This window comes from Myotis myotis, unplaced genomic scaffold (assembly GCF_014108235.1).
Source record: "Myotis myotis isolate mMyoMyo1 unplaced genomic scaffold, mMyoMyo1.p scaffold_m19_p_7, whole genome shotgun sequence".
In the NCBI taxonomy this organism is placed as follows: domain Eukaryota; kingdom Metazoa; phylum Chordata; class Mammalia; order Chiroptera; family Vespertilionidae; genus Myotis; species Myotis myotis.
The window spans coordinates 42,747,497-42,775,300 of record NW_023416379.1 but is presented as its reverse complement, the minus strand read 5'-3'; positions in this window follow the sequence as shown (position 1 = coordinate 42,775,300).

Below are 27,804 nucleotides of genomic sequence, written 5' to 3'. Positions count from 1 at the left end.
TACTGTCACAGTGCTTAATATGTAAGTACTTAAAATGGAAAAGGCACTATGTTTATGGGTGGAATACCTGAACAAGGAGAGTCCACATTCACATAACCTTTGTTAGAGCATTTTGTTATAATTATTCTATTTTAGTATTGTTGCTAATCTCTTACTTGACTAATTTACAAATTAAACTTTATCATAGGTAAATATGTATAAGAAAAAAATATTTTTATATAGGGTTTGGTGCTCACTGGGGTTATAAGAATCCTCTAGGGTCTTGAAGCATTTACACCACAGTTAAGGAGGGACTACTATACAGACCTTAACATGATAATCATAACTGTTTTAAATTTTCTGTGAGGTAATTCCAAACTCTGTGTCATATTTGAGTCTACTTATGATTGCTTTGTATCTCAGGCTATATTCTCTCTCTCTTTTTTTAAACATTTTAACAAGCCTTGAAATTTTTTGCTTAAAGCCAGATATAATGTACAGGGCCATCAAAATGTGATATATAGTCTTTCAGTACAAGGTTATGTTAATTTGGCCATGAGTTGTGATTTGTTTAATGTGCTATAGTTGTACATGCCAGAGGGTTTAAATCTGTATCTATTTGCCATCTTTTTTATTTTTCTTAGAAATTCCTTCTTTAGGCTTGCTTTACTCATCTGTCTTTGGGCTTCCTTAGGAACTACTCTTCAGACACAGTCAGTATCTTGAAGGTCTTTCAGATGTAAGTTACATTTATTATACTGGATCTCTACTGGTATGGTGGTAAAATGTGGGGGAAAGAATATATCTGATGATATTATGATAAACTCTCAATCTCTTAGTGGGCCTGTGTCCCTCAGCTGTGAAATGCACCTGTATTTCATAACTTCTTTTCTTCTCTTTAGGTATAATAGGGAGCCTAGAGTGGCTGGGTTTGAGGAAATGTCCTTCCTCCCAGTAGAATAAGGCTCTGGTAAAGTCTTTCCCCCTAGGTTTATTCTTTCCTTCCCTTTCCAGAGACAGGAGAGGGTCTTTCTTGGCTTATCACCACGAGAATCCAGTGGTATTCATGGAGGTAAAACATACGAAAGTGTGGGGTCTTCCTAAAAGCGTGGCCTCTAGAAGGTTCCAATTTTAAAATAGTCCTCACTGAAATTCTAGAACAAGGGTGATGAACATACTGCCTGCAGGCTATATAAGGCCCACAAAATGATTGGGTCTGGCCTTGCCAAGGCATTAGGGGTGAGTTAATTAAATGTTTGACCAAATATAGCAGGCTAGTTTTTAAATTGGTAATTTTGTATGACCTGTGAATGATGTTATAAGTATCCAAATGGCCCTTGGCAGAAAAAAAGAGGTTCCCCATCCCTACTCTAGAACTTCATCAATATTAGCATTTAAGTATTCCTAAAGTTTATGGCTCCAGACCATCCCTCCTATGACTCTAGTTTGGCAATGTCTCCAGATTTCTGGGCAGTGATTTGCCACGTGACATCAGTCCCCTAATGGGTCCAGGAAAAGACATAAATTTTCAACTTGTTCAGCTTTTTCTTATAAGGATGAGAACAACAACTTCCAAACTCTGTAGATGTCAGAGATGGAACCAAACATATTATCCAAATAGTTTCCCATCATAAGTCATGATCTTCATAATTTCATTTGAAAATCTCCAAATTAGGATGGATAGAACCAATTTGCTGTAACACTTAATAGTCAAAGCGCTGATGAAATACCTCAATTTCCCTCAAGTTTTATCATGTGATGTCAACTTTCAAAATAGAAATCCCAAGAACATCAATCTGTTTTTCAACTCATCCTTCAAAATCCATCTAAAAACCCCACATAATTGCACCAGTTATTATTTCTTCTTCTGTCTTCTCATTATTTCCCTTTGTCCCCCATTCATCATGATGGCTGGTACCTTTTAGTTCCCATTATGCAGCCCCTTGTGCAGGAACTGAGGGAGCCTCGTGAAAATCCTCTTGGCTTCCAAAGAAAAATTTCAAATAAAAAGTAGTACATGACTGGGGAATCCTCTGAGCACAGCATCCATAATTATATGCATCAATAGCATTAAATTATTTTCCCCTTGTTATCAAAAATCCAGTTTAATTTCACTGTGTTCATAGCATTCCAACCATGTAGGAAGAAATAGTCAATTTATGCCTTGACGAGAAATAAGGTCATTATTTCGCCTAGAGAATGCTGTCTTAAACCACAGCAAAATATTAGTTTCCTCACCATCAGAAATTGGACCAAAAAAAAAAAAATAAACGTTCTTCAGAATCAATCTTTTAAACCAAATGACAGTTTGATAAACATGAGTGATTTGGATGTAATAGCTACCCAGGTTTGCCATTTTATAAAGCTAAAGAAGATGATTTAGGGGGGGAAATAGAGTTGGATCATATCCCTGGAATAAACTGTTCTGACTTTTATCAAATGAAGTTGAATTTCCAGATGTATCGATTCCCCCCCTTAACATAAAATTCGCAGGATCCCGGCTACCATTAGTTTTACTCTTTGGCTTGTGGTCACATGAAGTCCTGGTCTTTGTGAGCAAAGCTGTCTGCTAATCAACCTCAAATTCTGAAGTGAGCAAAACCAGTAACTTGATTTGTAGCAAAATAAAAAAATGTGTAGTGGTAACAGTTTAAAAAGTACCTTTATGTTTAAATAGATTGCCTTTATCAGAGTAATGTCATTATTTCATGGATCTTTTAAAGTTTTCATCCTATCTAATAAAAGAGAAACATGCAAATTGACCATAACCCCGACACCCTTCCAATTGGCTAATCAGCAGGATATGCAAATTAACTGCCAACCAAGTTGGCAGCCAGCAGCCAGGCAGCTGAAGCGAACAGGAGGCATGCTTGCTCCTGTGACGTAGGAAGCCAACATTCCCGGCCTGCCGCTGCCAACCTCTGAGCTGCAGTCTAAGAAACAATGTTGCAATTATAGAAGCTAAACAAGCTCCAGAGACCTGCTTTCAGCTAGCTTCAGCCTCAGAGCTAGAGCTGCTGTGATGGCAATAGAGTTTCAATTATAGAAGCCAAACAAACCTAGAAACCTGCTTTCAGCCAGCTTCGGCCTCAGAGCTTAGAGCTGCTGTGATGGCAACAGAGTTTCAATTATAGAAGCCAAACAGACCCAGAACCTGCTTTCAGCCCTCAGAGCTGGAGCCAGCTCTCAGCTCCAGTGACAGCTATAGAAGGTAAATAAATCCCAAAATAAAAAAAAAAAGAAAAAAAAGGAGAGGCTGGGAGCTTAAGTTGCCCTCCAGTCTGAAAACAGGCTCTCAGGCCCTCACTCAGACTGGCCAGGCACCCCAGTGGGGACCCCCACCCTGAAGGGGGTGTGACCAGCTGCAAACAGCCATCAGCCCATCATCCAGGCTGGCCAGGCACCCAAGAGGGACCCCCACCCTGATCTGGGACACTTTCAGGGCAAACCAGCTGGCCCCCACCCGTGCACCAGGCCTCTATCCTCTACTACAGGCAGGGCGGGACAATGTGAGCTGCCATCCGGGCCCCATGTGCAACCCTGGGCAGCGGGGCATAAGCCCTGCCCCCAGCCGGGATCCCTGTGTGCCACCTGAGCCTCCAGCCGGACCCCCGTGCCGCCTAAGCCCCGCACTGCTAAGTCCCACCCCCAGCCGGGACCCTATGACTATTGGAGAGCAGGAAAGTGCTGCTGGGCCCTGGGTCACTGTGGTGATCCTGCCATTGGTAAGTAGAAAAGTGGGGCCTGTGGGCACCCCAAACTAGGCCTGAAACGGGAGCAGGAAAGCCCGGCCTGCGGGCAACCCCCAGCGGGGCATGCTCCCCGGTTGCCATGGGGATCCAGGAGAAGGAGAGCAAGCCCGGCCTGCAGGCAGCTCCAAGCTGGGCCTGCTCCCCGGTTGCCATGGAGACTTGGGAGTGGGAAAGCCTGCCTTGAAAGCAGCACCCCCATCCTGGCCGTAGCTCAAGGGAGAATAAAACATGCAGTGGAGGCCAGGAGCCTGAGAGATCAACACAGAGGGGCTTCTGCTCCAAGCCTCCATGGTGTGGCTGGGGGCAGGACCCCAGCAGACACACACACACACCACACACACACACACACACACACAGTACCTGCTCTGAGCCTCCAATGTGGCTGGGGGCAGACCCCCAGTGGGGACACACACACACACACACACATGCGCGCACACACACACACGGCAATTGTTTCAAGCCTACATGGCGTGGCTAGGGGCAGGCCCTAGCAGACAGACAGACACACACACACACACACACACACACACACACACACACACACATACGGGACTCCTGCTCTGAGCCTCTGCTGCCAGACTGTGGCCATCAGTAGGACATCCACTGAGGGCTCCCGGCCTGTGAGAGGGGCAGGCTGGGCTGAGGGAACCCCATCCCCCAGGGCACAAATTTCGTGCACCGGGCCTCTAGTTGTTATATAAAATATAACAACTGAATTATAAAAAGCACATGACAAAAATGTTTTCAGTAAAAAAATTACAAAACTTTCTAAATATATTTAGTTATATAAAAACCATGGGTGGTGTTCATCATGTCCAGAAGAACCACTGCGACCAAGTGGAAGGAAGTCAGTCCTGCAGGGATTGTCTTGGCAACGGTTGTGCCCTCCCCTGAGCTGTTTCCCAGAGCTGTTTCCTATAAGGGCGGGATTTGAGGCAGGAACCCGCCCTGGGAGCATGAAGGCATTTCTTTCTAAAGTATGCCACACCAGCATGGCCAGGGGTGAACCTAAGTGTGTGTGTGTCGGGGGGGTGGGGGGGTGCTGAAAGGCTTAGAAAAGACAGACAAGAGAATGAAAGCTGGGTCTCAGTGGGATGCTGCTTCTCTGAGAGACAGCGACCATGCCCATAGCCATGCCTTTATTTTATAGCAGATGCTACGAGGCAAAGTAAGGGCATGACCAAGATGTTTACAACATTCTCCTGGGTTTCAATCCTACTCAACTACATGCACGTGAACTCTATCAAGCCTACATCACTCAGGCACATGGGGACACATGTTCGGACCATAGGTTCAAGTTTACAACTACAGCTGTTGGCTATAATTGGGGCTTTCACATGGCAATGAGAGGACTGTGCCCTCTCATCAGTCCAAGGCTTGAACCTGTCTAAAACACTGTAGCAGCCCCATAATAAAGCTTTACTTCTGTTTCTTTGTTATTGATGTTGTGGCCCCACCCCATAACAAAGAAACAATTTCTGGAGGATGAGGCCCAGGAATCAGGATTTTAAAAAGATTCCCAGGTGATTCTAATGTGCAGCCAAGGTTGAGAACCACTGCTATAGATAATATTAAAAATATATCTAAAGGTGCAGTTCTTTGTCCCCAAAATGAACATGTTCAAAAATTAAATGAAGAAAATTTGGATACTCAGAGATTTTCACACATATTTGAGTGATGATTCCATTGATTCCACAGATGATGCTGAAAAGGAAAATTTTCCCATTGAATTTCTTAATAGTATTACTCCTTTGGGAATGCTGTGTCATAAATTAAAATTGAAAGTGGGTGCTATCATCATGCTATTGAGAAATCTCAATAGTAAATGGGGTTTTTGTAATGGTACCAGATTTACTATCAAAAGATTACGACCTAACATTATCGAAGCTGAAGTATTAACAGGATCTGCAGAGGGAGAGGTTGTTCTGATTCCAAGAATTGATTTGTCTCCATCTGACACCGGCCTACCATTTAAATTGATTCGATGATGGTTTCCCATGATGCCAGCATTTGTGATGACTATTAATAAATCACAAGGACAAACTCTAGACAAAGTAGGCATATTCCTACCTGAACCCGTTTTTGCACATGGTCAGTTATATGTTGCTTTCTCTCGAGTTTGAAGAGCATGTGATGTTACAGTTAAAGTTCTAAGTACTTCATCACAAGGGAAATTAGTCAAGCACTCTGAAAGTGTTTTCACTCTTAATGTGGTGTACAGGAAGATACTAGAATAAGTTTAATCACTTTATCAGTCATTGTTTGCATCACTGTTGTTTTTATATCATTTTTTGTTGTTTTTATATCATTCCTCTGTTGTTATTATATCCTTTTGTTACTGTTTATTAATAAATTTATATATTATTTTCATATACATTTTACTAATTTCCTTTTATCTCTCACACTTCTATTATAGAGAAAGGGCAAATAGCAATATTAAAATATCTCTGCTAGTTAATTCCCTTTTTAAAAAAAATATATTTTATTGATTTTTTACAGAGAGGAAGGGAGAGGGATAGAGAATTAGAAACATCCATGAGAGAGAAACATCGATCAACGGCCTCCTGCACAATCCCCACTGAGGATGTGCCCACAACCAAGGTACATGCCCTTGACCAGAATTGAACCTAGGGCTCTTGAGTCTGCAGGTCGATGCTCTATCCACTGAGCCAAACTGGTTAGGGAAATTAATTCCCTTTTAATGTGCACGAATTTCATGCACCAGGCTACTAGTCTTGAATAAAAGTGATATCTTGGCTAAAATATATTTGGTTGATTTATTTATTAAAACTTTGAAACTGGGTAATTTATTTCATTTTAAAATCTGTGTATAATACATGCTAATAATTTTACTGTGCTATATTTCCCATGATTCAGTATTAACCATGACCAATTATTTCTGTGTTGGTATATAGGTTTGCATCAGTTTTTATGTCTGTGTGATTATGCATATGTCCACATCCAGTTGTTTCAGATTATAATAAGAGTAAGCATTCAATAAAGTAAACATTTAGTTTGAATTCATTTAAATGCAAAACTTGTCATAGAATTTGGGTGCACTGCCTTCGTTTTTAGTTATAGATTTTTACTTATAACAGAGTTTCTACTTTATATAAACAAATGAGAAAATAACATTTTGAAAGGGTTATTACCTCACCATCTGCACCAGAAATGTTGAATCTTTTAAAATCACTTTTACTTATTCAATTGCAATATTTTCTGAATGACTCCACATCTTTTGATATTTACCCATGTCAGCTATACCCAGAGTTATGTCCATTTTCAAGGAAAAGCAATATGTATTTGAAAGATGGTAAATGTCAGGAAAATAACAAAGAACAGTAAGAAGTCACCTAAGTTTTTATTAAGACATTTTCTAATAGATTTTCAGCAATCTTGATTTAAAGGATGGATTTTTAGAACTGAGGGTTTCCCTGAAATATAGCTTAAATCTACATGATATCCCCAGGACATAGAGAAGGCCAGAAGACATATGGAAACATGCTCAAAGTCTCTAATCATCCAAGAGATGCAAATCAAAACCACAATGTGGTACCATCTCACACCTGTCAGAATGTCTATCATCAACAAATCAACAAACGACAAGTACTGGTGAGGATGTGGGAAAAAAGGAACCCTCTTGCACGGCTGGTAGGAATGCAGACTGGTGCAGAAACTGTGGAGAACAGTATGGCGTTTCCTCAAAAAATTAAAAATGGAACTTCTATTTGACCCAGTAATCCCACTTCTAGGAATATGTCCCAAGAAAACAGAAACACCAATCAGAAAAGATATATGCACCATATGTTCATAGCAGCACAATTCACTATAGCTAAGATCTGGAAACAGCCTAAATGCCTGTCAGCAGATGAGTGGATTAGAAAACTGTGGTACATCTACACAATGGAATACTACATTGCTGTAAAAAAGAAGGAATTCTTACCATTTGCAACAGCATGGATGGAACTGGAGAGCATTATGTTAAGCGAAATAAGCCAGTCAAAGAAAGATAAATATCCATGATCTCACTCATTTGGGGAATATAATGAACGTCACAAACTGCTGAATAAAAATAGATATGGAGTCAAAGAAGCATCAAACAGACTGTCAAACTATAGTGGGAAGGCAGGGGAAGGCTGGGGGTGGTAAGAGATCAACAGAAGGACTTGTATGCATGCATATAAGGATAACCAATGGACACAGACACTGGGTGGGGGGTAAGGGCATGTGCTGGGAGAGGGACAGGGGGAGCCGGGGGGAGGTCAATGGGGGAACAAGGAGACATTTGTCCTACTATTTGTGATACTTTAAACAATAAAAATAATAAAATTAAATGATGGGGAACATTTTTAAATTGTTTTTTAAAGTTTTGTTTCATTTGTTGCCCTTGACTCACTTAAAAGGTTAGCAGTTACACATCAATAATAACCTCAAATTTGATTTGGTTGAAGAAGTTTGAAGACTATATTTAGAACTGCAACTCTGCCCCATCACCCCCTTTCTGTTTATTTAACTATTCTCAGATATATTGCTTCAATCAAATAGAGAGTTATTACATTATCAGAGTAAAACTATATGGGGATTGAAAATAGCAAGCAAATACCAAAGAAAGTATTTGTGTATTTCCTTCTCAATACATTGATAGGATGTGCACTGGCCAAAGAAAGAAAACAGCATTTTACAATTTTTAGCATAGTGAAAAAGAGACCTATTGATAGCATTAGTTTTCTATCATTGAATAGCATGAAAATATGATCTTAATTTTGGGGGGCTTTGTTATCTGAAACTGCCTGATCACATTTATCCTGCTAGAACGGGGGCAATGTTGTTTTTGTACTAAACTGCCAATTCCTATTTGGAATATCTTTCATGCATCCATGCATCATGCACTGTGAAATCATGGTGATGGTATATCATTAGAGCTGTCAACGTTTTATATGTTCTTTTGAATTTATAATTTACCCCCTTTTAACTTGACAGGTGATTATTCTTTTTCATATCTTTAAGACACTGATGAAAATATTTATATATTAACAAAACCCCACATTTCCCCAACACTTCTTACAAACGATGCGCACACAGAAGTGACACTGTGTTTGAAGTCACACATCACAGGATTTGATTCATCTTTTCTCAGTCCTTAGCCTTGACAGGTGCTGATGGTTTGCTTCCTATCTCAGCAACTGCTGCAAGCTGTCACATCTACTTCCAATTAATACATATCTGTTACAGTCCAGCAGCTCTAAAAAATGCAAAACTACAAAATATTTCTTCAACTTTCACTAACCAGGTGTTACCATGGCATCTGGTCTGGCAGGAAAAGTGATGTGTCCTGTTTCTGACAAGTACATTGTCAATCATTAGACCAACATATTTTACTCTTAGACAAAAGCCATCAGTGTAATAATAGAACTTTTATTTACAATGTAACTCATTGAAAACAATACTGAAAAAAAATCAGTAAAATTTTACACGACTCTACACTGACTGATACTAATTTGTCTATTTTGTGTGTGTGATTCTTCAATTTGAAAACTTAGTCTTCAATAATATCATTAAGTTTTCATAAATCCCAAATGTTATGCTTCTTCATCTTTATTTTCAGAACATTAAAGAATTAAAGTTGTTGGACCTTTACCAGCATGTATTAAATTCTGATTTGGAAATTATTAGAAAAATAGCTTAAAGAGGGATATTGTATTGTTTTGTCAGAAAATTTCAAATTAATATATCAGAAAATAATATAAATGGGTAAGTAGATGATAGATAGGTAAATACTGTATAATTTTTAATGAGCAATTTTTTTAAAAATAGAAGCTCTTAAATTATTTTGACTGATGGTCTATACCAGTAATGGCGAACCTTTTGAGCTCAGCGTGTCAGCATTTTGAAAAACCCTAACTTAAGTCTGGTGCCGTGTCACATATAGAAATTTTTTGATATTTGAAACCATAGTAAAACAAAGAATTATATTTTTGATATTTATTTTATATATTTAAATGCCATTTAACAAAGAAAAATCAACCAAAAAAATGAGTTCGCGTGTCACCTCTGACACGCGTGTCATAGGTTCGCCATCACTGATCTATACTATTGATTCCCATAAAGAAAATATCAATTAAGCTCTTTATAATTAAAATGAATAAGTTTCAGAAAAAAAGTTAAATTAAGTAAAGATGACATTCTTTATGTTGATGCAAAAAGATTTGTTTATCTTGAAAATTATATTAGAATGGAGCAAGGATGCAGAGTTTTCTTTTTTAATTTAAATTATTTAGTGTTTGAAGCATTACATAATTCTCCTTTTTGCCCCAATGACCTCTCCCCAGCCACCCCCAACTCCCCAGCCCCCCATCTGTGTCCATTGGTTTTGCTCATATGCATGCATACAAGTCCTTTGGTTGATCTCTTACCCCCTCACCCCTCACCTTCCCTCATAGGTTGGACAGTCTGTTCATGCTTCTATGACTCTGGTTCTATTTTTTGGTTTCTCACATATGTTGTTCATTATATTCCACAAATGAGTGAGATCATGTGATATTTAACTTTCCCTGTCTGGCTTATTTCGATTAGCATAATGCTCTCCAGTTCCATTCATGCTGTTGCAAATGATATGAATTCCTTCTTTTTTATAGCAGTGTAGTATTCCATTGTGTAGATGTACCACAGTTTTCTTTTTTTATATATTATATTGATTTTTTACAGAGAGGAAGAGAGAGGGATAGAGAGTTAGAAACATCGATGGCAGGGAAACATCGATCAGCTGCCTCCTACACACCCTCTGCTGGAGATATGCCCACAACCAAGGTACATGCCTTGGATCAGAATCAAACCTGGGACCCTTCAGTCCACAGGCCGATGCTCTATCGCAGCCGTGGGCAAACTACGGCCCACGGGCCGGATCCGGCCCGTTTGAAATGAATAAAACTAAAAAAAAAAAAAAAGACTGTACCCTTTTATGTAATGATGTTTAGTTTGAATTTATATTAGTTCACACAAACACTCCATCCATGCTTTTGTTCCGGCCCTCCGGTCCAGTTTAAGAGCCCATTGTGGCCCTCGAGTCAAAAAGTTTGCCCACCCCTGGGAACTCTGGGTACTCTGTTTTTTCCCATTGGTCTATATGTCTGTTCCTGTGCCAGTACCAGGCAGTTTTGAGAACCAAGAATACTCTATCCAGCAAGGCTATCATCCAGAGTAGTTTTCTTAGCACGGAGAAGTACGTGATTGAAAGAGAGATATGAAACTGTTTAATTCTTCTCAGAATAAGAGAACCTCAGTTTGATTGGCATAGCAATATTTATTAAATTTTGCTGTCCATTGTGTCATAATCAGCAGATAAGCATAAGCAATTCTGCAAGAGAATGGCATCTAGAAACGAAGCTGACTGTTATTGTGCTTGGAAATATGAGGTCTGGCACGATAATGTCCGCTTGAGTGTATCATCTTCTAATTGGTAATATTTACTTAAAAAATGAAATGGAGTGGAAGAGGACATTAAACACTAATAGAACGAAGAGGAGAAAAGGTCATATGACTTAAAATCTTAATATAGATAGTATTTTAAAATTAATTTATCTTTATTGTTGAAAGTATTACAGCTGTCCCTTTTTTCCCCCTTGACTCCCTCCTCCCTGCTAATTATAAGTAGTTTTAATCAAGTCAGAAAAAAAGAATACTAAATTTTCTGATGCCAGCAAACATATTTCACAAGTGGCATGTGTAGATAAGTGCATTTTATTCAAGTGCAGTGCACTTCAGAAGCTCACACAATTAACTGTATTCTGGCACTCATTTTTTTCAGAAATACTTCAAGCCACTGTTACATTCCAGTCCCTGTGCTCAATACCAGCTAAATAATGACAACATAACATAAATAAACTCTACTCATTCATTCAAGAGATAATATTCATTGACTTCTGTTTTAGGCATTTTGAATATATCAGTGAATATATCTAACAAAGATCTCAGCCTTCTCACAGCTTATATTTTAGCTTAAAGATGTAAACATTAAGGCTATCAATCAATATATTGCTACAAACTAATCAATAAATAAGTAAATAATACAGGATATTAGCAGGTAATGCATACTATGGAAAACAAAAGTATAAAAAGGTTAAGAAATAGTAGGTAATACAAGTTTTATACTTGCTTGATTTGAAAAAGATGGGGTGGGAAGAAAAGGTGACAGAAAGGAAAGAAACAAGAAGGGAAAGAGGAAAGAAAGGAAATAAAAGAATGTAACTCAAAGATGAGTCCAAGGTTTTTGGACCAAACACTTGGGAAGATAGTGCTTCCATCAACCAACATAAAAAATATTTGTAAATGGAGATGGTGTTTGTGAATCATCAGGAATTCAGTCTTAGATACACTGATTTTGGCATATATATATTCTATATAATAAAAAGATAATATGCAAATTGACTGTCACCCCCCACAAGATGGTCACCCCAAAGTGGTCACAAGATGGCTGCCACAAGATAGCTGGCAGGGGAGGGCAATTGTGGGCAATCAGGCCAGCAGGGGAGGGCAGTTAGGAGTGACCTGGCCAGCAGGGGAGGGCAGTTGGGGGCAATCAGGCTGGCAGGGGAGCAGTTAGGTGTTGATCAGGCTGGCAGGGGAGTGATTAGGTGGTGATCAGGCTGGCAGGCAGAAGCAGTTAGGGGCATTCAGGCAGGCAGGCAGGCGAGCAGTTGGGAGCCAGCAGTCCCGGATTGTGAGAGGGATCCCCGATTGGAGAGTGTGCTGGCTGGGCTGAGGGACAACCCCACTCCAAGTGCACAAATTTCGTGCACTGGGATATAAATATAAATATATATATATATATATAGCTAGATAAAGCTTTATATAAAGCTAGAATTTGGAGAGAAATATTTGGAGATCTAAACTTGAAGGATACAAGCCTATAAATGCTGTTTGCAGTCATAAGACTGGATGAGTTCACCATGTGAATGTAGATGTAAACATTTTAAGAAAAAGACAACCAAGAGTTAAACCTATGTAATGAGTACACACTAAAAAAAAAAAGAAAAAAAGCACACCCAAAATTATACATCATATACCATGTTTATATAAGTACTAGGGGCCCGGTGCACGAAATTCGTGCACTGGGTGTGTGTGTGTGGGGGGGGGAGTGTCCCTCAGCCCAGCCTGCCCCCTCTCACATACTGGGAGCCCTCAGGCGTTGACCCCCATCACCCTCCAATCGCAGGATCGACCCCTTGCCCAGGCCTGACGCCTCTGACAGAGACGTCAGGCCTGGGCAGGGGACCCTCATTTCCCCCCATCACTGGTTCTTCCCCCAGCCCAGGCCTGATACCTCTGGCCCAGGCGTCAGGCCTGGGCAGGGGACCCCCAGACCCCTCCGATTGCTGGCTCTGCCCCTTGCCCAGGCCTGATGCCTCCACCAGAGGCATCCCCATCTCCCTCTGATCGCTTGTTCCACCCCCTGCCCAAGCCTGATGCCTCTGACCCAGGCTTCAGGCCTGGGCAAGGGGACCATCATATCCCCCCAATCCCCGGCTCCGCCCCCCCAGCTCCCTGCGGTTGCAGGCTCCGCCCCTGCCCAGGCCTAACGCCCCTGGCCTGGGCGTCCAGCCCGGGCAGCGGGGACCCACAGCTGCCGTGGCCCCGTGATCGTGGGCTCCGCGTTAGGCCCAGGCAAGGGACCCCTAGCTCCTGGGACTGCCAGCTTCAACCGTGCCCAGCTCCCATCGCTGGCTCCACCCCTACTTCCTGCTATCACTGGCCAGGGCGGCAAAGGCGCCTGATTCTCCGATCATGGCTGGGCGGCCGCCTTTGCCCTGCCCCCCAGCTCTTAGCTCCCCCCTGGGTTTCCAATCACTGTCAGTGGCAGGGGGCTTCTTCCTGCTTTCCCTTTCGCCTCCCTGCATTGTGCCTACATATGCAAATTAACCGCCATCTTGTTGGCAGTTAACCGCCATCTTGTTGGCAGTTAACTGCCAATCTTAGTTGGCAGTTAATTTGCATATAGCCCTGATTAGCCAATGGAAAGGGTAGCGCCGTACGCCAATTACCATTTTTCTCTTTTATTAGTTTAGATATAAATGGGTGGGGCTAAAATACTGAGCAAATAACATGGTAGTAAGTTCCTCTTAAACCAAACATAGGACTTTTTAAAAATAATAATCCTATATAATAAAAGTCTAATATGCTAAGTGTCCAGTCATCTGGTCGGCCATTCAATCAATCAAAGCATATGCTAATGATATGCTAAGGCCACTCAACCACTCGCTATGATGTGCACTGACCACCCGGGGGCAAATACTCTGGTAGGTGAGCTTGCTGCTGGGGTCCAGCTAATTGGGACTGAGCGAGACAGGCAGGACATGTCCTGGAGCCCTCCAGTGGTCCTTCCCTGGCTGGCCAATCTCCTGCATCACTACCCAGCCCTGATCGTGCATCATTGGGGTCCCTTGGCATGGCCTGTGCCCTTTTACAATCCAGGCTGAGGGACACCCCCCCTCCACCCCCATGCACACATTTCATGCATCAGGTTTCTAGTAGATTTATTAGTCACCATAACAAAACACAATTATGAACATTTGGGGTGTTAAGGTATTTATTATTAACTAGAGGCCCAGTGCATGAATTTGTGTATGGGTGGGGTCCCAAGGTGGGTAGGGGGTAGCCAGGACACGATCGGACCTCCAGGCGGGCGGTGGGATGTCCTTGCTGGCCCAGGATCTGGATCTGTCTGCTGAAGTTCACACCGGTTGTCAGGAGTCACTTGGAGGCTGCTTTTATATCATTTCTTCCTTGCAGAGTGTCAAGGGAGGGAAAGCGGCGGCAGTGCCCAAGGCAGAATTCCAGGAGGCCAGTGGCACTATTGGGATTGTGATGGTGGCTCTGGTCCATCGGTGCCTGACCCGTCCTCTGGAGATTGGGCTTGCAGGACTACTGAGAGAGTGGCTGCCAGGCTGGTGAGCCGCCGGCCAGGTCTTTCAGCTGAGTGGTGTGCCTGCTGTGGGAGTGCAATGAACACCAGGGGGAAGCTCCTGCATTGAACGTCTGCCCCCTGGTGGTAAGTGCACGTCATAGTGACTGGTTGTTTGGATCGTTCCGGTCATTCTGCTCGTTTGGTCATTCGGTCGCTTAGGCTTTTATATAGAGAGATTTAAAAATTATTTAATATGTATTTACAAATATTAAATGTCTTGATAGTTTATATATTTAAAACATGTTAAATGAAATAATACATTCATTTAAAAATTTACTTTTCTCTTTTCTTTTTTTTAAATATATTTTATTGATTTTACAGAGAGGAAGGATAGAGAGTTAGAAACATCAATAAAAGAGAAACATCGATCAGCTGCCTCCTGAACACTCCCCACTGGGGATGTGCCCACAACCAAGGTACATGCCCTTGACCAGAATCGAACCTGGGACCCTTCAGTCTGCAGGCCGATGCTCTATCCACTCAACCAAACCGGTTAGGGCTACTTTTCTCTTTTCATAAAGCATTTTTATGACTTCATAGACATTTTTGAAACTGTTTATCAACCTTATAGCCTTTTTCTGAGTGAGCTAACAAATTGTTCTGCAGAACCTTATTTTACAGTTGAAAAAAATAGTCATGAGAATCCTCTATTCTCTGTTTATTGTTAAAAATGTTATGAAAAATAATTTTTTTCAGTTGTACTTATCATAAGAGGAAGTGTAGTCCTGTGGGACAACACTCTGTGCTTGAGATATTTGTGTAACACTAACAGATTTGATGTTTATTATTATTACTAGAGGCCCAGTGCACAAAAATTTTTGCACTCGGGGGTAGGGGGTCCCTTAGGCCAGCCTGTGACCTCTCGCAGTCTGGGAGCCCTCAGGGGATGTCCTACTGACAGCTTAGGCCCGCTCCCTGCTCCCTTTGGGGAGAGGGCCTAAGCCGCAGTCTGGCCTCCCTTTGTGGGAGGTGACCAGGCTGATCAGGGGAAGGCACCAGCCTCATCACTCCGCTGCTGCAGCCACTGCCAGTTACCACAGCCACCAAGGTGTTGTCATCAACATGGACTCCAGTCCCTTCACCATAAAAAAATGACAAGTTTCTTTAGGCATTTTCAAGATGTGTCTTTCATAGGATATGACATTTCTTTATATTTTTTTATCCTCACCTGAGGATATGTTTCCATTGATTTTTAGAGAATGTGGAAGAGAAAGGGAAAGATAGAGATAAACATCAAAGTGTAAGGAACATTTTGATTGGTTGCCTCCTGCATGAGCACTGACCTGGGCCCCAGCCAGGGAAGAGCCTGCAACCTAGGTACATGCCCTTGGTCAGAATTGAACCCAGACCCTGTGGTAGGCAGGCCGAGGCATTATCTACTGAGCCAAACCGGCTAGGGCAGGATATGATATTTCTTAGCCCCTCCAGCATCAGACCTTCATTTTTTTCTCCAGGAGTGAGGTGGAAAAACCCTACATCACCTTCTTGGATTCTTATTACCCAAGTTACTAAGAATATTACCAGTGGCATACAGGGAGCTTAGTCAATGAGCGGTCAAGAAAGGTGTTTCCTCTGTAGTTCACACCGAACCCAAGCTCAGCCCCTGCCCAGGCCTAAGGCCTTAGGCTGGGCGTTAGGCCTAGGAGGGGACCCCCAGCCCACTCCGATCGTCTACCCAGGCCTCAGGCCTCTGGCTGGGGCTTTAGGCCTGGGAAGGGTGCCCCCAGCCCAAGGCGATTGCTGGCTCTGCCCCTTCCCAGGCCTCAAGCCTCTGGCCGGACATTAGGCCTGGGCAGGGGACCCCCAGCCCGCTCTGATGGCCTGCTCCACCCCTGACCAAGCCTCAGTCTTCTGGCCAGGGTGATCGCCGGCTCTGTCTCCCTGGGTAGTGTCTGGCGCTTCCCACCCGCCTCCCCAGTCCCCAATCTGGGGCCGGGATCCCACAGGGGGCGTCTGGCACTGCCCACCCCACCTGCAGTATGCAAATTTAACAGACATCTTTGTTGCGTTAATTTGCATAGTCTTCTGATTGGCTGGTGGGTATAGCGAAGGTACAGTCAATTAGCACCTTTGTCTTTTATTAGTGTAGATTATTATTATTTTTAATAAATCTTTATTGTTCAGATTATTACAGATGTTCCTCTTCCCGCCCCATAGTTCCCCTCCACCTGGTTCCCACCCCACTCTCTGCCCTTACCGCCCCCCCACTGTCCTCATCCATTGGTGTAAGATTTTTGTCCAATCTCTTCCCGCACTCCTCAAACCCCCTTCCCCCCAAGAATGGTCAGTCCAATCCCTTTCTATGCCCCTGATTCTATTATATTCACCAGTTTATTCTGACTTGATTTTTAGATTCACTTGTTGATATTCATTTGTTGTCACTTTGGTGTTCATAATTTTTATCTTTATGTTTTTCTTCTTCTTCTTCCTCTTCTTAAAGAATATCCTTCAGCATTTCATATAATACTGGTTTGGTGGTAATGAACTCCTTTAGCTTTTTCTTGTCTGTGAAGCTCTTTATCTGACCTTCAATTCTGAATGATAGTTTTGCTGGGTGTAGTAATCTTGGTTGTAGATTCTTGCTATTCATCACTTTGAATATTTCTTGCCACTCCCTTCTGGCCTGCATGGTTTCTGTTGAGAAATCAGCTGACAGTCGTATGGGTACTCCCTTGTAGGTAACTAACTGTTTTCTCTTGCTGCTTTTAAGATTCTCTCTTTGTCTTTAGCCTTTGGCATTTTAATTATGATGTGTCTTGGTGTAGTCCTATTTGGATTCTTCTTATTTGGGGTTCTCTTCGCTTCCTGGACTTGTAAGTCTATTTCTTTCATCAGGTAGGGGAAGTTTTCTGTCATGATTTCTTCTAATAGGTTTTCAGTATCTTGCTCTCTCTCTTCTTCTGGCACCCCCATAATTCGGATATTGGTATGTTTGAAATTGTCCCAGAGGCTCCTTACACTATCTTCATATTTTTAGATTCTTTTTGCTTTTTGCTTTTCAGGATGGGTGTTTTTTGCTTTCTCGTATTTCAAATCTTTGACTTGATTCTTGGGATCTTCTAGTCTGCTGTTGGATCTCTGTATATTATTCTTAATCTAAGTCAGTGGATGCTTAATTTCTGACTGGTCCTTTTCCATTTTTTTGGCATTCTCATTAAGATCTTTGAAGGTCTCACTAAGTTCCTTGGAGGTTTGTAGAAGATTCCTCAGTAACCTTATAACTGTGGTTTTGAACTCTATGTCCAGTAGTTTGCTTTCCTCCATTTCTTTCATTTCTGACATGTTTCTTTGTCTCCACATTTTGGCTGACTGTGAGGACCCACTGTGTCTATAGTGGAAGAACTGCTGTGCTGGAGATACCCTTATGGGGTAGGACTTGCTTCAGTGGGGCTTTTGTGGTCACTGAGTCTGCCTCTTGAGTCTGTCCCTAATGGATGTGAGGAGTTGAAATCTGGTATCTGACCACTGGGTACCCTGGCTCCTGGATCTCCAAGTCAACCAATGTGTGAGTCCACCCAGCAGGAGCTACAGCCATATCAGCAGATTTCTCCTCTTTGTTTGTTGGTGTTTGGAAGTTTTGGAGCTCTCTGACCCAGCTGCAGTTTGTTAGGTTAGGCTGCAAAAAGGCAAGTGAAATCTTTGCCCTGCTTGGATGGGGATGTAAATTGAGTGGGGCGGGGTCTCAGAGAATCACCAGGGCGGAGCAAACAGCAATGGCTGTCGTCAGCCGTCTCCATGACTCCTCGCTTCTCTGTGTGTCGGTGTCTCTGTGTCCCCGAGTCCCGCGCCCCCACAGTCACAATGATCCCTGCGAGCAGCTCTGCGAGAAAGCCACCCTCGCTTTCCGACCCACTGCAAGACAGTCCAGTTTCTCCCCGTAGGAGTATGGGTCCCCAGAGTCTCGCCATAAAAGATTTCAGTACATTCGGGAGCTTGTATCCCCTTCTGATTGAAAAAAACCGTGCACCCAGTTGCAGCCCACCTTACACGCGCCTTTGTACCTCTGCTCTTGGCACCTCTGCACCTCCTACCCAGTCTCAATGCACTTTTTTCTTTCCTTCTAGTTATAGAACTTCCACTCGGCCAGCTTTCCCGTGGTTCTGGATGATAGCTGTTTTGTCTTTTAGTTGTAGTTTTAATGTGGTTGTGGGGGGCAGCACGTACAGGTTTATACCTTAAGCCGCCATCTTGGTTCTCTCAATGATTATTATTATTGATACAGTATTGGTGAAAGTAATGAGTATTTATTATTAGGTTATGTTCATGACAGTAAACATTTCTAAACTTGTGTAATGAGAGAAATAAAGTTACCATGCCATTTATTTCTTACATTTATTGGAATGACATTGGTTAATAAAATTCGTGCACAGGTGGGGTCCCGCTGGCTTGTAGGGGTCAATCGGGGCAGGCTGGCCGGGGCGGAGGGGCCCAGGAGGTTGACCGGCTTGGCCCCCAATAGGGGTGGAGGGCTGATCAGGGGGCATATCCGGCCATAGGGAGGGGCCATGTGAGGTTGGGGGGCGCCTATTGGGTCCCTGATCGGGCCTGTTGGCCACTGCAGTGTGCATCATAGCGACTGGTTGTTCTGGTCATTCCAGTAATTCTGTCTTTCTGGTTGCTTGGCTTTTATATAGATAGATAGGGAACTTTCTTAAATATTATGTACTTTAACGTGCTATTTGAAATAAATGAAGAGACAAACTAACTTTCATTTCTGATATATGAAGAATTTGACAACTTAAAAAGATATAAAAAATAGCCCCTGCATATATAAACACACAGCTCAGTTTAATATTAGTATAATTTTTTGCTTAAATGCTTGCAGGACTTTCACATGTCTTATATATTTTGTCAATTATTATAATTGGACCTTTTTTTGCATAGCATATGTTACTTTCTCACACTATTGTAATTTTGATCAATTGTAAATAAATTTGTGGATCTACAAAACTATCCATTAAATAGTTAAAAATGATTACCTTGAAGTATTTAAACAATTATTTTTATATAATTTCTTTATTCTTCTTAAAGCTATATAAAACTTCTTTGAATGAATATATAATGGCATATTTTAACATATTAAACTTCTTAAATTTTCTTTTAGCTCATTAGTTTTCTTTTAGGTTATTAGGTTACTAGTTTCTCTTAGGCTATTAATTTTTTTCAAAACTAATTAGTATATAAATATATATAAAGAATAGGTTGATTTATAAAATAGACATACTATTCTTCACATGTATTAAATATATGTGATGGCATTTTTTGTATGTTTTAATCTACCTGAAAGATATTTTTGTATACTGAAGTAGGCTAGGGATATAAAGTTATGAGGACTGTTTCTTTCTGCTATACGTATTTGTGAACTTTTTTACACTTAGCTCAGTCTCATAATCTTTACCATAAAGATAACTCATTTTCATAAAATGAATGAGCATGGATGTGTGCCAATAAAACTTTATTTATGGACACTAAAACTTTAATTTCATATACCTTTCATGTGTCACAATGTAGGATTTTTCTTTTGATTATATTTTTAACAATGTAAAGATCATTCTTGGTTCACAGGCAATACAAGAACAGGTGGAGGGCTGGATTTAGTCTGTGGGCAATAATTTTCTACCCCTGGTCTAAATATATATTTTGTTTTGACATATATTTGAGATGTTAGAATAAGAATACTTTTTTAAAAATATATTTTTATTGATTTCAGAGAGGAAGGGAAAGTGAGAGAGAGATAGGAACATCAATGATGAGAGAGAATCATTGATCGGCTGCCTCCTGTACACCCCCCACTGGGGATCGAGCCCACAACCTGAGCATGTGACCTTGACTAGAATTGAAACCGAGACCCGTCAGTCCCCAGGCCGATGCTCTATCCACTGACTCAAACCAGCTAGGGCAGAATAAGAATACATTTTAAACTATTTATTAAATAAGAAAAATATACAAATGTTAGACATTATCCTTCTTCACAGGTTAAAGTAATTCTATGCTTTTACAACATAAAAACTAGGTTTAAGTTGTTATTCCCCATAATATTTGGATTATACTAGAAAAATTATAAAACTTCCTTTAATACACCCAAACCCCTTTTGGATTGTTTAATTTCCATAGCACTTAATATTTCTTGCACACTATACATTTTACCTATCTATAGTACAAAAACCCAGTGGCCCTAATGCCGTAATGACCAAATAACGGCGTGGGTGGGCAGGGCTGCGAGCAAGGCAAGGCGGTGGGCGGGTCGGCGGGGCCACACAATTTCGCCCGCTGGGATTCTAGTTTATCATATTGTTTACTGCCCATTATTCTAAAATGTAAGCTCCATGTGTGCAGTTGTTTTCTGGCCTATTTTGTTTACTGATGCCTTGAACAGTATCTACTAAGTGCCTAACAAATATTTAGTCGGGGGATTGACCATTGATACAGCTGCTAATATAACTGAGGGAATAAACACAGAGAAAGGAAGTAACTAGCCAATAACAGCACCCATGAGTATGTAGCAAATATAGAATGGTGATTGCAGACAATTATATTGCTAGATATCTATAACCATTTCTTTATATTTAAAACCAAATAATACTAGTAAGTCATAATTTCCATAATTTCTGCCTGTTGCATTGTCATCTCACACTATTGTATTTGATTATTTTCTTTTCTTCAAATAATAAACTCTATCAGTGAATATTTGAGAATTAAAGATATTTTTGGATTGTATATATGTCGGTGATATACTCTTTAAACAAATATTAATAGCACACTTTATTCACATCTCAACCAAGCAGCATGTATCTAGAAGCTATGTTAGCTTTGGGTATCAGAGTTATATATGTTCTTGAATCCTTGAGTTCTCATGAGCCTTTAGCAAAATCTGCCTAAAGTAAAAACAAATTATTTATGATATAAAGTAAAATTCTACATATCTTTCATATGCCAGTTCAGGTCTTTCATGTCTCAATTGGAAACAACAACTGTCATTGCCAATGCCTGCAGCACTTTTACCATTTTGTACTAAATGGACTGACTATATTTTTATTTTTATTATATTTATTTGAAAAAAATCATCAAATATTTTAAGCAGCTTATCAGTTACATAAGAACAGATGTTTATTTTTTGTCTCACAGAACCGAATACTATATTTTATCCAAAGTAAGGCTTCAGTAAATACTTGTTTAATTGAGTGCACTGAATAAAAGTATAAAGTAAACTCCAATTGCATCACACAGTAAAATTAAAGTTATTAAAATTAACCTGTTTATTTTTTAAATTATAATCACAATCATCTGTTTTCTGCACATACCCTTTAAAGAACGGAGGTGTTGAGCCTATACTATGAGGTGTGAACACTGAATCTAATCAAATAGTTGAAGAAAGATTTCTGTACTGCCCATCATGAGAAGAGAATTATAAATGAGCCACATGATACCCTGGGTTTATTTCAGAATTTCAGTGTTTGGTTGTTTCAGAAAAGCTTAGGAAACCTCTCCATGTGTCAGAAATCTTTAAATCCCATGTACTCTTGGGGTTTTCACAGTTTGGCAGGTAGGATTTTCAGAGAAGTAACAAATAACATTTTAAATTCATTAAGCTTGAAAGTAATTGAACTCTTCTGTGTAAAATTACTAAGGTAAAATAACATAAAAATAAATAAAGAGCTCCTTGTAAACTTCGGCCGTTAGTGAAGAAGATCCTTAAGTTTTTGAAGCTTATACTGCTCCACTTGCTTGATTATTAGTCTTATAATTCTTTTGTGTGTCTGTGAAAGTGTTTTTAGCTCTGTATTACAATATTCTGTTTAGAATATCACTTTTAAAATGCTCAACTACATTCCTAACACTTATAATTTAGAGATAATATAAATTCAGATGCATATTTTCAACTATAAAAATGATACATTATCACTTTAACCAAAACAATTTCCATAATAACTCAAATGCCAACTATAGGGAGAATGTGCTTTTTGTCTAATATTCTCAAGTGTGAATGTCACAAATGTATAAGTGGTATATTTTTTCCGCAGTTTCTTTTATTTTGCTGGTCATAATTCCATCATAATTCTGAAACACTCCCGAAGTGAACAAAATAATTATGAAATAGATCATTAAATTCAAGATAAATATAAACTATTGGTATCAATGATAAGGTTTCACTAATTCTAAAGATATGTTGAGTTCTAAGTTAACATTTAAAGAATGTTTTTATTACTCATTTTCTATTCCAAATTTTAAATGTCATCTTATCTCTGCATTCATCTTCTTAGCAGCTTTTTACTTTTCTTTTATTGTGAGTTAGAATTACACATTTCAAAACATATAAGATTTTTAGAACTAAAATGCAGTGCCAATTTTTAAAACTTTATTACACTGAATAAAAACAAGGGGCTTGACAATGCATGACATGCTTGTCAATTTTGAAAGTGCTATATAAACTAGTGACAAGTATGAAAGTGCAATATTATATCTAAAGTATAACTTGCTCTACATCTTATTAATGTATGCATCTTAAGCATAACATCTTAATCTATGGAAAAAATCCATTCTTTGCCATTTGGTCACTGGTTATAGTTGATATTCAAATAAGTCAGCATTTGTGATTCTGGCTATATTCAAAAGGTTAAAAATGGAAGAAAAAATTATAGGATGTTAGTCTAAAATTTAACATAACCTATGTTTATTTTCTTCTACCATAATAAGTTATTGCCTTTTTTCCCCTCTTCTTCAGTCTCCTTGTTTAGTAAGTAGAATGTCTTCACTGTAATGTCTGTGCAAACTGCACAAATTCCATTTGGGTGCTGTAAGTATGGGACTTTATGCCTATAGGTATATAAATTGTGTATAAGATCTCCATCTAGGTATATCCAGTTAACATTGCTTCATGACCTGAATTTCATAAACTGAGGTGTTTCTATATCTCATGAAGGTTTATTAACTTTTTTTTTTATGGTTCCCTATCATCTCGGCTCTGTAGCCTCTGCAATGATTCATGCCACTATCAATGTGATTATCAAACTCAATTTAACTTCTACATCAACAATCCCTCTTAGCATGCTTTTGTATCTTCAAATTTGAACAATTTCTGCATGCAGATAGAAAAGAGGTTTATATCATAGTAATAAAACAATAGTAATGGGGATCACTAGCATCATATTTCTTAAAATATCTTCCACTTTTTCAAACGTTGAGAAATTTGACTCAATGTAATATCATCATCATGTCAGTCTATTAATTCCCCTTTGCCCTGAAAGGTGCGGGAGGAGGAGTCTGGCCGCTGGGCTCTGAAATCCCTCCGCGCCCACCGTAGGGCCTGGCCTCCGCGGAGCGGGTCCGAGTGTCCGGACCGGCTGCGTGGTGGCCAGCGGCGGGCCAAGGGGTGGGGCCGGGCGGCGACCGACCACGGGGGAGGTCATGGGAGCGGAAGGCCTCACTGCCTGGCTCTTTCCTCCCTTCCCCCGTGGTCGGCTCCCTGCTTGCCCGCGCTGGGGCCGGGGGTCCATGCGGCCCTTGGGGCCTGGTCGGGGGGACCGGGGCCTGCGTGGGCCGACCGCCGGGCCCCATGGGGGGGGGGATTGGCTCCCCGGCCCACGGCGGGAGCCCGGCGCGGGCTGCCACCCGCCCGCTGCCCCCCGGACCGGGCCCAGTGCAGCAGCGGCGGCAGAGGAGTGGGGCGCGTGCCCTAGCTCGGGGAGGCCGCCATGCTGCAGTGCACCGGCCCCATGGGCGGGCCTGCTCCGAGCGGATGCCGCTCCTCCAGAGCTGGGCCACTCCACCGGCCGCACCCCGTTTGCTGGGCCTGTGCCGCCCAGACGCGCTGGAGTCCCAGTCTGCCCGCAGGCCGGCTGCTGGTGCTGTGCGGGGGGGCCATCCTGCCTTGTGGCGAGTTCGAGCGGCAGCAGCAAGAGCCAGGCAAGGACTGCGCCCTCCATCTTGCCTTGGGTCCTCCATTTTGGGACGGTGCCATGTGCTTCCTCACGGGAAGAAGCCGCTGCTAGCCACACCCAGGATTTCTCTGGACTAACCAATAATAATCAAGGGAAGTGCACGCCATCACTATGACCACATCCTGTACCGACTCGCGCCTGGCCAATCGGCGGGGCCCACAGTCCCCTCTCCTGCCCTCACTCCACCCCCCTTTAAAACCCCCTGTCCCATCAGGCCTCTCTCTCTCTCTCGGCCACTGGAGCTTACCGTTGCATCGGTGAGTGTGGCAGGGGAGCCAAACCTAGGTTTGAAATAAATGACTCTTTGCTTTTGCATCGGACTGACTGGCTCCCTGGAGGTCTTGGGAACTTTGAAATCTGGGCACAACAGCCCCTACTCCCATTATCTGGTATTTCTCTTTTTTTTCATGATCTCAGGACGAAAACAAAATGCATCCTCCCTTACGTCATGCTGAAACTTACTCTTACCTTTGAGGTAAGTTTTTTTTCATGGATATAGAAAGTTGTGAAAGGCTTTTACTTAAAAAAAAAATTATTGAATTTATTGGGTGACATTGGCTAATAAAATTATATAAGTTTCAATTATACAATTCTGTAATATATCACTTGTATATTGTATTGTGTGTTCACCATTCAAAGTCAAGTCCCTTTGTGTCACTATCCTCCCTTTTCTTCTATTTCCCTCCACTACTCTTTCCCTCCTGTAATCTCCATACTATTGTCTGTATTTATGAGTTTTGTTTTGTTTTTCTTGAATTCCTTTACCTTTTTCACCCAGCCCCCCAACTCCCCTCCCCTCTGACAGCTGACAGTCTGTATTTATGAGTTCATTTCTATTTCGTTTGTTCATTTATTTTGTATGATACTTGTCTTTCTCTGACTGGCTTTTTCACTTAGCAGAATGCTGCCCAGGTCCATCCATGCTGTCACAAAAGGTAAGATTTTCTACTTTTTTTAATAGCACTTGGGCTGCTTTCAAATCTTGATTATTATAAATAATGTTGCAATAAACATAAGGGAGCATATGTTTTTAGAATTAGTGTTTCAATTTCTTCAGATACATCCCCGGAAGTGGAATTGCTGGGTAATAGGGAATTCCATTTTTAAATTTTTTTTTAAAAATATCTTTTATTGATTTTTTACAGAGAGGAAGGGAGAGAGACAGAGAGTCAGAAACATCGATGAGAGAGAAACATCGATCAGCCGCCTCCTGCACATCCCCAACTGGGGATGTGCCCGCAACCCAGGTACATGCCCTTGACCGGAATCGAACCTGGGACCCTTCAGTCTGCAGGCCAATGCTCTATCCACTGAGCCAAACCGGTTTCGGCCCATTTTTAAATTTCTGAGGAACCTCCATATTGTTTCCTACAGTGGCTGCACCAGTCTGCTTTACCACCAACAATACCCAAGGGTGGAAATAGAGGGAACATACTAAACATAATAAAGGTCATGTATGACAAACCCACAGCCAACATCATACTCAATGTGTAAACCTAAAAGCGTTTTCTTTAAGATTAGGAATATGACAGGGTTGTCCACTTTAACCACTCCTATTCAACAGATTGGAAGTCCTAGCCACAGCAATCAGAGAAGAAGAAATAAATGCAATACTAATGGAAAGGAAAAAATAAAACTGTCACTATTTGCAGAGGACATGATACTGTATATAGAATCCAAAAGATTCCACCAATAAAACTACTAGAGCTGATAAATAAATTCAGGAAAGTAGAAGGATACAAAATAAACATATAGAAATTGCTTGAATTTGACAAAATACAACACCCTTTTGAGATAAAAATTCTCAGCAAAGTGGGAATGGAGGGGTCATACCTCAAAATAATAAAAGCTTTATGTGACAAACCTACAGCCAACATTACTCAATGGGCAAAAATTAAAACCATTTCCCCTAAGAACAGGAACAAGACAGGAATGCCCACTTTTACCTCTCCTTTTTGACATAGTACTGGAAGTATGAGCCATAGTGATCAGATAAGAAAAAAAAACATAAATGGCATCCAAATGGGAAAAGAAGAAATAAAATTGTCATTATTTGTAGATGGCATTATATTGTATATCAAAAACCCTAAAGACTCCATCAAAAAACTACTAGACTTAATACACGAATTCAGCAATGTAGCAGGATACAAAATTAACACCCAGAAATCTGTCTTTTTTATACACCAATAATGAACTCATAGAAAGAGAAACTAAAAAAAAAAAAAAATCCCATTTACCATTGCAACAAAAAAATTAAGGTACCTAGGAATAAATTTAACCAAAGAGGTAAAGGACCTTTACTCAGAAAATTACAGGACACTATAAAAAGAGATAGAAAGAGACATAAACAAATGGAAGAATATACCGCGTTCATGGATTGGTAGAATTAACATCATTAAAATGTCCATACTACCCAAAGCAATCTATAGATTCAATGCAATCCCCATTAAAATACCAATGGCATATTTCAAAGGCTTAGAACAAACTCTCCAAAAATTCATCTGGAATAAAAATCGACCCCGAATAGCTGTAGCAATCTTGAGAAAGAAGAACAATGTTGGAGAGATCACAATACCAGATATTGAGCTATATTACAAAGCCACTGTTCTCAAAACTGCCTGATACTGACACGAGAACAGACATATAGACCAATGGGACAAAACAGAGAACCCAGAGTTCAACCCAAGCCATTATGCTCAATTAATATTTGACAAAGGAGGCAAGAGCATACATTGGAGTCAAGACAGGATTTTCAATAAAGGAGTTGGGAAAATTAGACAGATACACGCAAAAAATGAAACTAGACCACCAACTTACACTAAACACAAAAATAAACTCAAAATGGATAAAGGACAAACATAAGACAGGAAATTATAAAAATCTTAGAAGTCATAGGCAGCAAAATAGCAGACATTTGTTGTAGAAATACCTTTACCAATACAGCTCCTAGGGCAATGGAAACTAAGGAGAAAATAAACAAATGGGGCTACATCAAAATAAAAAGCTTCTGCACAGCAAAAGAAACCATCAACAAAACAATAAGAAAGCCCACTGCATGGAAGAACATATTTGCCAAAGTTATCTCCCATAATGGATTAATCTCCAAAATTTATAGGGAACTCATACAACTTAACAAAAGGAAGATAAACAATCCAAACAAAATATGAGCAAAGTA